The sequence below is a fragment of the Leucoraja erinacea genome, unplaced genomic scaffold (genome assembly GCF_028641065.1).
Source record: "Leucoraja erinacea ecotype New England unplaced genomic scaffold, Leri_hhj_1 Leri_507S, whole genome shotgun sequence".
Classification (NCBI taxonomy): domain Eukaryota; kingdom Metazoa; phylum Chordata; class Chondrichthyes; order Rajiformes; family Rajidae; genus Leucoraja; species Leucoraja erinaceus.
Window position 1 is genome coordinate 50690 of NW_026576408.1, and position 14595 is coordinate 65284.

The window sequence follows — 14595 nt, forward strand, 5'->3', positions numbered from 1 at the left end:
ATTGGGTTCCATATCTTTATTAATATTAGACTTTAGAGATACAGCATGGAAACAGCCCCTTCGACCCACCAAGACCGTGCAAAGCAGCGATTCCCATACCCTATCACTACCCTACACACTTGGGACAATTTAAAATTTTACCGAACCCAAATACATACAAACCTGTACCTTTTTGGAGTGTGGGAGGAAACCAGGGCACCCAGAGAAAACTCACACAGTCACAGGGAGAACGTGCAAACTCTGTATAGACAGCGCCCGTAGTCAGGATTGTACCCGGGTCTCTGGCGTTGTAAGGCAGCAACTCCACCTCTGCACCACTGTGCCGCCCTTGTCCGCAATGTGTAGGATAGTGCTGGTGTGTGAGGTGATCACTGGTCGGCGTGGACTCGGTGGGCCGATGAGTCTGTTTCCACGCTGTAAATCTGAAGTCATAGATTGGGGAGGGGGAAGGTCAGCACATGTCATTCCCTGAAGATCTTTAATGAACTGTTTGGGTTCCAGATTCATTTTAATATATTTGGAATTGTAGATTTAGAACACGGCAAAGTGTGAAATGGAAAAATTGAGTTAATTTTCTATTCAAATTCAAAACCTGTGATGGAATAAATATTTTGCCTTGATCATCGGTCCCCAAATCTTTGAAAGATTTCAGATTTTACTGATTTTAATAGTGGCGACACCAGGATGAAGATAATTGGACTATTTTTAGTCACAATTTTTGTTTCTGTTGAGAAATATGTAGTTTCTATCATTCTATCACCAGTTCCCTCTGCTCTCTAAATAGACAGTCATTTTGGTGTAAATTCATTCTGTTTGCTGTAGAGTTGACTAGTGAGCAAACATTATTTCTCCTGCCACAAATACGTCGCCTGACGCTGCCTTATTTATTTCTGTTTGCTTTGTAACCTTCTTTGTGAGGAGGAAATTTGTATTTCCCTTTGTAATTAACTATTCTTGTATAACTTTGACTGATTTCAAACCCATGAAGTAAAATTCCATCAACCCAGATTTTTTTTATTTTGGATCCAATTGCTTTGAGAGTTTCAACATGTGAAATTGTAATCTGATGACTTTGGACTTTACTTTAGACTAGAGATACAGCCAGAAACAGGCCATTCGGCCCACCGAGTCCGCACCAACCAGCAATCAACCCATACACTAGCATTATCCTATACACTGGGGACAATTTACCGAGACGGCACCGACCAGCGATCCCTGACCGTTAGCACTATCCTACACACAAGAGGGACAATTTATAATTATACCAAGACAATTAACCTACAAAACCTGTACATCTTTGGATTGTGGGAGGAAACTGGAGCACCCGGAGAAAACATACATGGTCATGGGGAGAATGCACAAACTCCGTACAGACAGCACCCATAGTCAGGATCAAACCCGAATCTCTGACGCAGTATGGCAACAATTCTACTACTGTGCTACCGTGCCGCCCAGTGACTGTGCACTGTGTTTCCATCATGTTACACACCATCCTGGTGTCATTACTTTTATAGAGAGATGAAGGTCCTGAGATTCCTTGACCAGCAGTAACGTGGGAATTCTTCCACCACGGGGGGTTCTCCCCACTCATTCACAGCATGTACACATCACTACCAGCTTCAGCCAAGACTTACACCTTTGAACCAAACTGATTCTGGTCCATTTTAAAGAGCAGTAAATGACCAAACATTTCAGTCGGTCTGCAGTCATTTCTACGCTGAGTAAGGATGGGAGGATTCCTTTCCTGAAGCACATTGGTAAACCAGTGGAAGTGGTTTCACAATAAAGACCCACCAACATAGTCTCAAGATATCCAAGAATTACCAGGAAAGGCTGCCATTGCTGATCCTGCAGTATAAGGTTGTAGGGGGACTTTTGTGCTATTTTGTGCTCTACCCATGCCCTGTATCTGGATAGGCACAGACACAAAATAAAACAGCATGTAGATCAGTGATGAGTCTATCAAACAAGTTGATTTATTGAAGGCCTTAACAATGTGTACTGTAAAACACTCTCAGATATCCCAAAGTGTTTCAAAGATTCACAATACCTACAGCATTTTATATTCTCATGACACAATGGTTTCTTATAGATTTGAAATATGTCATCATAGATCGATGTCTCTGTAACCTTCCATCTTTGTCTTTTCACAGAGCTATCTTTAACCCTACACTTCATGTTACCTTGAACATTTTTCTCCAATATATCTACAAATACTATAGATGTCAATATCCCTGTAGGGAGAATAGATGGGGTCCATTTATTGAAAAAGACCATTCGTTAACCTCTGGGGACTTGCCCGCCAAACACAGTGACAAGGAGCAGCTGTAATCTCAGGGTTGCAACGGATAAGAACATAAGCAGAACTGTGAACAACTATCCCCCCTCAATAGATAAGGAAGCCTGCTTTTCAGCAATTTATTGGTTTTATTACCCGCAGCCATTTACAACCCCCAATGTCTATATAACTAAAAGTCTTCGGTTTGCGCCCACGATGTGTCTCTGTGTCAATGGTTAATTCCTATCTTCTTCCAAACGCTAGACCCACAGCCTTCTCATTTTCACACTTCCTACTCACATTTTTCCTGCGGTGGCGATAAACATCTTCCCGTCGCACTTCCACCTATATTTCCAAAGTTATTAATTTTTGAAATTTTAAAAACAGCCAAAACCATCTTCTCACGGACAGCACCAATCACAATGGGTTCTCAAGCTGGTTGCCGACTGCTACAATGACATCACAATGGGACATTGCCAATGGTAACGTGGTTGCTGCCCCTCTACCAATATCTGAAGGGGCTGCTCATCAAGTTCTAGTTGCATTTTGGTCCCATGATCCTGGTGTTTGGGCACAAGGCAGAGAGTGGGGAGGGCAATCGGGTGGAAATTCTCATCGCCCCCTTCTCCCCCTGGAGTGAACGTCAACGCCACACCCCCCCCCCCCCCCGCGTTGGGGGACGGGGCCTAACGGGTCCCACTTGGTCTAGTATTTATTATAACAAAGCTAACTGTGCTGTGACAACTAAATACTTGGACACATCTACTTATCACCCTCCTAACATCCTATGTTGGCCTTTTCTTCCATCATGCTATCCCAGTATGTAAGCTCGGGTTAAACAGACTATAACCTACTCATGTGTAGGAAAGAACTGCAGATGCTGGTTTAAACCGAATATGGACCCAAAATGTTGGAGTAACTTAGCCTTAAAAATGTCCGTCGCCTCCACAGCCTTCTAGTGGCAAAGAATTTGACAGATTCACCACCCTATGACTAAAGACATTCCTCCTCGTCCTCTTAAATGGATGTCCTTTCTTGATCAGTACAGGCGTCAGAGGTTATGGGGAGAAGCCAGGAGAATGAGGTTAGAAGGGAGAGTTAGGTCAGCCATGATTGAATGGCAGAGTGGACTTGATGGGTCAAATGGCCTAATTCTACTCCTATTCCTTCTGACCTTTAATTCTGAGTCAATGACCTCTCCACTAGTGGAAACAAAGGTCAACAAGAAGAACACTGAAGTGCAAACCTCGGAAGAGTTCTGCACCATGGTGCATGCTGCAGGCTGACAAACCTGCAAGATTTTTCTCTGCCGTTTTAATAAGAAATTTAGAAGCCACCAAATCCAGAGGCGTTTCCCCTTGTCACTGGGAAGTGTGCTTTATATTGAGGATGTAGCTGTATTTCTAAAGCTTATTCTGGTTTTGGTCTAGAGTATTTTTAAACTGAGAAGTATCGTGAGGAACTTGCAATTACATCATTGCCAGTAATATGCTTTGTGTGCATTTACGAAGATTAATTTGCCGTTGTTGTACTCATCACAATGTATTTGGTGAGATCCAGAGGAAATTTAGGGTGGAGGGGTTGGTGGGGTATGTGGCCAACAGCACAAACAAGGGGAGAGGAATAGAAAGGATTACATGAAGGAGGGTGGATGGCAAAGTAAATCCCATGGATCAACTCCTGAGTGGTTAATCGTGGCTTGAGGAATAAGGAAAGTTACTAAATGCAGTGTAGAAGCTAAAAAATCTAGCAATACAGATAAATAATAACTAAACTAAGCACAGTGGTAGAGTTGCTGCCTTACAGCGCCAGAGACCCAGGTTTGATCCTGACTACAGGTGCTGTTTGTATGGAGTATGTACGTTCTCACCGTGACCGTGTGGGTTTTCTCCAGGATCTCTGGTTTGCTTCCACTGACAAACTGCTCCAAAGACGCACAGGTTTGTAAGTTAATTGGTTTGGTTTAATTGTAAATTGTCCCATCGATCAGTGTGTTAGTGTGCGGGGATCGCTGGTCGGCATAGAGTTGGTGGGCAGAAGGGCCTGTTTAGCGCTGTATCTCTACACCAAACTAAACCAGTGGTTCTAGACTTGGTGGTAGAAAGGGAAGAGAAGGCACATGCTGTGTGACAGGTGTTTGTGCAATGTGGATTCTAAATGAGTGAACAAAATACTTATTCCAGGTGATAGATTTGTTTTGAAAGGTTTTTAATTTTGACTGCCTCTGATGGCTCCACCCTGTCACCTCATTGCTTCATAATGATGTTTAGTTTAGAGAATCAGCGCAGAAAAAATAACGCCCTTCGGCTCACCGAGCCCACACCAACCAGTAATTCCCGCACACTAACACTATCCTATGCACACTAGGGACAATTTACAATTGTACCAAAGCCAATTAACCTATAAACCTGTACGGCTTTGGAGTGTGGGAGGAAACCGGAGATCCCCGAGAAAACCCACGCTGGTCACGGGTGGAACATACAAACTCCATACAGACAGCACCTGTAGTCAGGATCGAACCCAGGTCTCTGGTGCTGTAAGGCAGCAACTCAACCGCTGCGTCACCGTGTCGCCGTGTGGTTATCAAGAAAACACATCAGCGTACAGGCGTTTGAGAAGATTCAACAAATACTATTTACAATATATATTAATGATTTAGATGAAGGGATTAAAAGTAACATTAGCAAACTTGCAGATGACACAAAGCTGGGTGGCAGTGTGAACCGTGAGGAGGATGCTATGAGGATGCAGGGTGACTTGGACAGGTTGGGTGAGTGGGCAGATGCAGTTTAATGTGGATAAATGCGAGTTTAACCTTAACGAGTTAAATGCAAAAACAGGAAGGAAGATTATTATCTAAATGGTGTCAAGTTGGGGAAAAAGGGGAAGTGCAACGGGATCTGGGGGTCCTTGTTCATCAGTCACTGAAAGTAAGCATGCAGGTACAGCAGGCAGTGAAGAAAGCTAATGGCATGTTGGCCTTCATAACAAGAGGAGTTGAGTATAGGAGCAAAGAGGTCCTTCTGCAGTTGTACAGGGCCCTAGTGAGATCACACCTGGAATATTGTGCCCAGTTTTGGTCTCCAAATTTGAGGAAGGACATTCTTGCTATTAAGGGAATGCAACATGGGTTCACAAGGTTGATTCCTGGGATGGCGGGACTGTCATATGTTGATCGAATGGAGCAGCTGGGCTTGTATACTCTGGAATTTAGGATGAGAGGGGATCTTATTGAAACATATAAGATTATTCAGGGTTTGGACATGCTGGAGGCATGAAACATGTTCCCGATGTTGGGGGAGGCCAGAACCAGGGGCCACAGTTTAAGAATAAGGGGTAAGCCGGAGATGAGGAAATACTTTTTCGCAGTTGTGAATCTGTGGAATTCTCTGCCTCAGAGGGCGGTGGAGGCCGGTTCTCTGGATGCTTTCAAGAGGGTTCGATAGAGCTCTTAAAGATCATGGGGAGAAGGCAAGAACGAGGTACTGATTGTGGATGATCAGCCATGATCACATTGAATGGTGATGCTGGCTCGAAGGGCCAAATGGCCTACTCCTGCACCTATTGACTATTGTCTACTTCAACAGATGTGCTACAGAATGTATTCTGGTAGGGTGCATCTGTCTGGTGTGGCAACTGCTCTGCTCTTGACTGCCTGATCCTGCAGAGTGTGGTGAACACAGCCCAGTACATCACAGGCTCGTCACTACCTTCTATCTAGAGCAGCTTCACAAGATAAAGCCAGCAAAGTCCGGTCAAGGATAGTCCAAGAGACATCAAAGAGGTAGATAGTAGTTCAGCACTGCTGTTTAAGAAGGAATTGCAGAGGCTGGAAGGTAGACAAAAGTGCTGGAGAAACTCAGCGGGTGCAGCAGCATCTACAGAGCGAAGGAAATAGGCAATGTTTCGCGCCGAAACCCTTCTTCACTGCTCTCTGGTTGTGGTAGGATGATTCAGATGCCTGATAACAGCTGGAAAGACACTGTCCCTGAATCTGGTAGTGTGCGTTTTCACACTCTATACCTTTTGCCTGATGGGACAGGGTTAGGATACAGGAACTTGAGAGCTCAGACATCTAGACTTAAGGACAGTCTCATTTGGTTATTCTATGAATGTACTTCAATTTTTTTTGCACTACTCAGATTTTGCCTTACAATATTGCACCATTCTGCTATTTTGCAATTGGTGTTTTTATTGTTAATCCCATTCTCTTGCCTCTTGCAAAGTGCATGACATAGCTATGCTGCATTCCATTTGCCACTCTCCCAACTTGTCCAAGACTTCCTGCTTCCTCAAAATTACCTGCCCCTCCACATATCTTTGTGTTATCCACAAACTTGGCCACAAAGCAATCAATTTCATCATCCAGATCATTAATACATAACGTGAAAGTAGTGGACCTTACAATGACCCCTGCCTAACACCACAAGTCACTGGAAGCCAACCCGAAAAGGCTCTTCTTATTCGCACTCTTTGCCTTCTTCCAACTGTTTGTAGAATTAGGTGAGAGTTGTAGGGGACATGCCGAACATCCTAAGCCTTCTTAGGAAGTAGAGGCGTTGTTGTGCTTCCTTGGTCTTGCTTTAATATGCGTGGTCAGAAGTTGTTGGTGATATTAACTCCTAGGAATTTGACGTTTCAACCATGTATACTTCGGCACCGTCAATGTAAACTGGGGTATGTGTACTGCTTCGTTTCCTGAAGTCGATCACTATCTCCTTTGTCTTGCTGGCATTGAGAGAAAGGTTGTGGCCTTGATGCCAGGACACGAAATTCACGTTCAACAGCTCCTTAAAACCCACCCACTGTTTCCTGGTAACATTACCAAACCCTTTAGCTTTGATTCTATCATTCCATTACAGACTCATTACAGACTCATTTTATTTACTTCAGCAACTGCAGTGACTGCAGATGCTGGTTTAAATAAACACAAGAGGCTGTAGTAACTCAGTCAAGACCCTTCTTCAGATTCTTCTTCCATTCTTCTTCAGATTTTTGTAATATCCGTTTTTTTCTGTCTTGGACTAGCTGTCAAAGAACATTCTGCAAACTCAACATCTTTTCCATCTTTCATCAAGATTATTACTTCCTAAAAATAACCAGACAGTCATTTCTTGCAAATAATGTGAAGGAAAAATCCATGCTCATAACCAAACTCTCACCATCTCTCATTTATATGTACTGTACAATACAATACAATACCATATTCTCACCATCTCTCATTTATACAGAATGTACTGTATAATATTCAAAGCTGGATTATAAGCCACATGTAGCTGCTTGCAGTGTAGCTGCTGCCAACGATGGCGGCCACAGTGTACTGCTCCTTGCTGTTTTGTATGTGTTTGTTCGTTTGTGTCATCTGTGAAAACCCTACAAAGATTACTTTCACGAGAGAGGTACTCATAATAATCGGACATACCGTACCTCCAAACATCGTTTCGGATTTCTCTCACTCGCTGGATTATTTGGCATACTCGTCGGCGGGACTGTGGCTGCGTTCAAGGTCTAGTGACGGAGGAGAACCTGTGGGAAGCGCTCTGGAGAACTCAACCGACTCTGGCGACGAGGCTCACGCACACCACTGAGGAAGCACAATCTGCCACAGGCAATGATGGTCCAATTCTACACGGCCATCTTAAGGTCTGTTCTCACCTTCTCCATCATGGTCTGATTTGGCTCAGCCACCAAGCACGACACACTGGAGGCTACAGCGAATCGTCCGATCAGCAGAGAAGATTGTTGGCTGCAACCTTCCCTCCATTGATGAACTGTACACTGCAAGGGCCAGGAAGCGAGCGGGCAAGATCATCTCTGACCCCTCTCACCCTGGCCACAAATTCTTTGAATCACTTCCCTCTGGAAGGCGACTCCGGATTGTCAAAGCTGCCAGACATAGAACAGTTTTCAACCAAGAGTAGTTGCTCTACTCAACAGCCAGAAATCTGTAGCCTCCCTTTGATCTGGTATTTTGTTGGTTCACATGCTTGATCAATGGTGTTTTATCATTAATGTCTTATTGTTATTAATGTTTAGTGTTTTCCGAGTCATTCGTAACTGTCACTGTATGTCATGTTGTTATTTGTGGGTGAAGCACCAAGGCAAATTCCTTGTATGTGTTTACCTGGCCAATAAACTTACTTACATGGGTTGATTAAAAACCAGCTTCGATTATCCCATTTTGAAACGTAATTGAAATGATTAGTTTAGTTTAGTTTAAAGATACAGTGTGGAAACAGGCCATTTGGCCCACCGAGTCTGCGCCGACCAATGATCCCCGCACACTAACACTACCCTACACACACTAGGGACAATTTACACTCACACGAAGACGATTAATTTACATGCGTGTACGTCTTTGGCAAATGGGAGGAAACCGAAGATCTCGGAGAAAACTCAGGTGGTCACTGGGAGGACGTACAAACTTCATACAGACAGCACCCGTAGTCAGCATTGAACCTGACTCCGGCGCTGTAAGGCAGCAACTATACCGCTGCACCACCGTGCCACTGCAAAAACCTTTTGGAAACCTAAAATAAAAACAGAAAATGCTGGAAGTGCTTGTAGTATCAGAAAAGATCTTAAGCATTGGCTTTGTTTCTCAATCCACAGATGCTGCCCAATCGACTGAATAACTCTAGCATTGTCAGTTTTTAGTAAATAAATGTGCAAGCTTGATGGTGTGTGATATGACTAGACTGTGAGATTTTACTTCGGAGTCACGTGAGTGACTACGTGAAGAACCCCGCCAAGACGCATGCGTATCATATCGCAACACGCATTGCAATGAGTCACAGCAGTTCCCCTTAGCAGCAAAATTTGAAAGCCGGGAACAGCAGGTAAGGAGACTCTGCGTTCCAGAATTTGAAAGTCGGGAACAGCAGGTAAGAAGACTCTGCGTTCTTTCCACTTACCTTTCAGGTGGAGACATGGACCAGATCCACGAAGGCTGCGGGAAAGCTGGCGGGAGAGAGCCGCGGAGTTGCGGGCAGCCAGCGGCAGCAGCCAACAGCACGCCAATCTCCCATAATGGGAACAGCTGTGCCCGACTTCGCTCCTGACTTCGCTCCCACACCGGCCAAGCTGGGCGGGAGAGCGAAGCAAAACTAACAGGGTCGTTGACTCCGAGGAGTCCGACTCTGAATAGCCGCGAGCGGCCAGTGCCCGTGCGCATTGGGGCCGGTTGGAACAGCTTCAGGAGCAGCCGCGAGCGGCCAGTGCCCGTGCGCATTGGGGCCAGTTGGAACAGCTTCAGGAGCAGCCGCGAGCGGCCAGTGCCCGTGCGCATTGGGGCCAGTTGGAACAGCTTCAGGAGCAGCCGCGAGCGGCCAGTGCCCGTGCGCATTGGAGCCAGTTGGAGCGGCTGGGAGCGGGGAACAAAGCAGCCGCGATGGCCAGTACCCGTGAGCACTGGAGCCGGTTGGAGCGGCTGCAGGAGGACGAGCTTCAAGCAGCCGCGATGGCCAGTGCCCGTGAGCATTGGAGCCGGTTGGAGCGGCTGCAGGAGCAATCCCTCTTGTAGGGCTGCACAGTGTTTCTCCCTCATCCGAGGGGAACACCGGGGGTCAATCCTGGGCTGATTGCAGGAGCTGGAGCAGGAGCGGCTTCAGGAGCAGCCGCGTCGGCCAGTGCCCGTGAGCATTGGAGCCGGGTGGAGTGGCTGCAGGAACTGGAGCAGGAGCGAACTCAGGAGTAGCGGTTTCAGGAGCAGCCGCGACGGCCAGTGACCATGTGCATTGGAGCCTGTTGGATGCCCGAGAGCATCGGAGCCAGCTGGAGCAGCTGTTGGAGCAGGTAAGTGGCAGGCTCTGGGAGATGGAGACTAGTCACAGGGGGCAGCTAGTAAATCCTACAGCAGTACCTCTTGTAGGGCTGCACAGTGTTCTCTCTCATCAGAGGGGAGTATAGGGGGTCCATTCTGGGCTGAACCTGAACAGGGGTGCAGAACATACCCCTAGTGCACATGGGGTGCAGAAAGCCTATTGGAAGACACTTACCATCAGGGAACTGCAAAACACCGAATGTTCCCAGTATCAACCAGTGTATTTGAAAACATGGCAGGGCAGGGACTTGAAACGAAAGAAAGTTCCAAAAGTCCTAACAGCGGGTATTACGGGTTTCGCCCGCACAATAAACAAAAAAGACATGACACTATATCACCAGGATGCACTGGCCTTATTTTGCAAACTACCAATACGAGTAAACAGCATTAGGAAGAAGTACCATCCAACTGGCTTTAGACCCTAATTTGCAGGCCTATGCAAACCTGGAATCTCCATACCACCAATATTAAAATTTGGAGGCAACTTATCTAAATAGGTAAAGAACTTGACATAGAGGGAAACCCTGGGGCTCATTAAAGCAACGTCTAAAAACTACTTCCTGTGGAATGCGCTAACCCTCAACACAGACCCAACTACAGAAACCTACTTATAGTAACCATGGAGGGAGAAGTATAGGGTTATACCATAGAATTATTCAAAACATAATCCTCCAGTTCAGCATGTACCGAACTGAATGTTCATGCTTACGGGCAACGAAATAATCATAAGCGCATAATGAACTACAGTACCCAAATAAAAAAGGACTAATGGAGGACATCCAACACAAATCACAGGAATTCATGTCCAAAAATCTTTATCATAAAATAGATGGTGGTTGCCACATCATCATAGATTTGACTAATTTGAATACTTTCGTACTTTATATTCATTACTAGATGGGAACCTTTGTTACTGCAAAGGTATTGATCCTAGGTTTACTACATGGCAAGTATCGTATTAAAAGATGCTTACTATACAGTGCCCATTAGAGGTGACCACAGATGTATTTAACACAATGGATCATCTGCGGTTCCACTCTTAACTCAGCTCACATGTCAGTGACTTTGCCGTAAGAAAAGGTTACAGCCTTAATGGAGGCTTGCAGTAAATTAAGCCATCCATCAGACTGGTAGTAGAATAATTGGCATTATAGTGGCTGTGTTCCAGCCACATAAATCAGACCTTTACATTATCAAATTACTGAGCGCAAACATGCATGCACTCAAATATTATGGGGGTCATTCTGACAGACCAAAGAAGCTACCAACAGAGGCCACCGTGGTACTAAAATGGTGGAAACATAACATTAGGCATTGTTCCAATCCAAACATTAACAGTTACCCGTCTATGGAACTACATACTGATGGGCACTTGGATGGGATGCTACCAATTCCATCTCCAGCTGTGGGGGAGATGGAATGCACAGGAGGCATCATTACAAACGCTGGGCATAAATACCTGGGAAAGTTGAGTGCATTCCATGGCTTTAAGTCATATTGTTCTGGGTTATATCACCAGTATGTTAGACTACTAATTGACTACACCACTGTGGTGCATATGTCAACCATATGGGTGGAAACATATCGACATCATGTGACCATCAGGCTAACACAATTTGGCAATAATGTATTCAGAAAGATATTTGGATATCAGCTACCAAATTACCAGGTAAACTGAATTTAGTGGCAGAAAACAGGTCACGCTAAGTCTATGAAAACACTGTGTGGATGTTGGGGAAGGTATTGCTGGAATTACAGCACGGTATGGAACACCAGATAACGACCTATTCACATCCATGCTCATACCAGTTATCGAATTAGGTTCTTGGGAACCAGAACCTGGGGCAGTGGCTACAGATGCCTTTTCGCTGCATTGGGGGATTATTTATGCATTCCCTCCTTTTGCCTCATTAGTCGGGTATTTAGGAATAAACAGTAGACTCCGCGTCTGGTATTTTGATAGTACCCGATTGGCCTACTCAACCATGGGTCCCGGGGATATCGACATGGTTTTAGAACCATGCATCGCCATCCATCATAGACCTAATTTACTGGTTCTTCCTGCAACAAGGGGAGTTACCCATGTCATAATTATATAAACCTATTAATTTATAGAGTTGAAAGCACCTCTACTACACCTGGGACTGACGGACCGAACAGTGGAATTATTTCAGCGGGCCACAGACAGTCCATCAAAAAATCAGTACTTGGTGTCATCAAGAAATGGGAAGTACTGTCACAACAATAAACATCACCCACAGATCTATGAACATCCCGTCTGTTCTGGAATTCCTGGCAAGCCTTCATTACGATGAGAGGCTCAGTCATAGTGCCATCAACTGCGCCAGAAGTGCTCTGTCAACATACCTGTGGCAAGGAACAGAGCGGCATTCTGTTGGGACGCACCCTGGTAACCAAACTCATGAGGGGCATTTTAGTATTAATCCCCCAAGGACCAGGTACTCCCAAATATGGGATGTGAGCATTGTACTGACCATGTTAAGAAACTGGTCTCCAACTACAGCTCTGTCCCTACAGAAACTGACTATGAAAACAGTCATGCTGATGGCATTGGCCACGGCACAAAGGGTCCAGTCACCACAGAAACAAAGGTTGGACAACATGATTATTTCATCTGGAAATTTAACTTTTCGCATTAATGAAATAGTCAAACAGAATAGACAGGGGTCAGCAGGCCTAAAAACAGAATTCAGGGCCTTCCCGACAGATGGTCGTCTCTGTATTGTAACACACTTACTATTATATATGGAGTATACTAAGATCATCAGAGGGAAGAAATGTCACTTTAATCAGCTACAAACAGCCACTCAAAACAGTGACAGTCCAGACTATCTCTAGATGGCTAAAACAGGTCCTAATAAAGGCTGGAGTAGACATTAGCATTTTTAAATCTCACTCCACCAAGGCTGCAGCTACATCGGCAGCTATGAAGTTGGACGTTCCTATGGACCAAATCCTCAAGACAGCAGGATGGAGGAAACTTTCCAACGACTTTATAACAATCCAGTCATTGAACCTGGAATATTTGCAGAAACAAACTTAAGTTCTGTAATATAATTTACCCCATAAATAGGGGCAATAATTGGTGTTAATATTTTTATCGTTGGGTTTCAATTTCGTATTGATGTCTAATGATGTTAACTCTATTCTCCCCATAATCAAGGCAGATGTGATGCATGGACTTGTTTCCACGGCATGAAATCACAGAGCTTTAAAATCTTCACATAGTCACTCACGTGCCTCCGAAGTAAAATAGTAAGATTAAATGAGAACTTACCAGTTTGAAGTTTGATCGTTATTTTATGAGGAGTAATGTTGAGGGAATACGTGCCCTCCGCTCCCACCCTTGATCATATACTCAACTGGTATCTCTTCTCTAATCTTACTATGTTTAGTCATTACAGTTATCTGTGATTTCACACCGCTGCTTTGAAGAATGACACGCATGCGTCCTGGCGGGGTTCTTCACGTATTCCCTCAACGTTACTCCTCATAAAATAATGATCAAACTTCAAACTGGTAAGTTCTCGTTTAATCTTACTATTTCTCTGGAGTCTTCTAAACATTGTCATTAAGTACAGGCAGCGGTTTAGTTTTAGCTCACGTCTGCAAACATTATTAGCGTGTGTTATCATGTACCCTGCTTCTTCTTCTTATCGAGTCCACACACAAAATTGGAGGTTGCTCAGCCAGAGCTGAACACACTTCTCGGCATCTGCATACAATGGCTTCTTGTGCTTCTTGTGCGTGGTGGTGGAAAGATTGGTGGACACAGGGCCGCGACGAGAACGCTCTTTCCTTGACCCCATGTACCTTGCTCATTAGTTTTAAGGCTTTGGGTGAAAACTGTTGTCTCTTTATCCTTAATTGTGGGCATTCATTACGCATGCACGCACAAACACACACATATACATGGCACTGTACAATGGCAGCCTCACCAACCGTGTCTCGTCCTTTTCTTTCTTTGTTGTTTTTAGTATGTTGTTAAATAGTAAGATTAAACGAGAACTTAGCAGTTTGACGTTTGATCTTTATTTTATGAGGAGTTACGACGAGGGATTACGTGCAGACCCCGCCAGCAAGCGACATTCTTCAAAGCAGCGGTGTGAAATCACAGACAACAGTAGATGAAATAAACATAGTAAGATAAGAACTAGAAGACCAGTTGACCTTCATGATAGAGGGTGGACACGGAGGGCATGTTAACCCTCGACGTAACTCCTCATAAAATAAAGATCAAACTTCAAACTGCTAAGTTCTCGTTTAATCTTACTATTTTACTTCGGAGTCACGTGAGTGACTACATGAAGATTTTAAAGATCTGTGATTTCATGCCTTGGAATGAGTCCATGCTTCACTCACTGCCTTAGTTGACCAGGGGAGGAAGTATGTTATCATATTCAGACATGAATAATGACAATAGTAACCTCCCTCACCCAGGAGGAACTATGAACAGAACTTAACATAGAGTTCG

At 44.6% G+C, this 14595-nt stretch overlaps 1 protein-coding gene across 1 annotated transcript in view; it reads left to right on the plus strand.

The window, feature by feature from the left end:
- LOC129693968 (plexin-D1-like) overlaps positions 1–14595 on the plus strand; it is a 105445-nt gene that overhangs the window by 50593 nt on the left and 40257 nt on the right. The gene's annotated exons all lie outside the window — the stretch shown is intronic.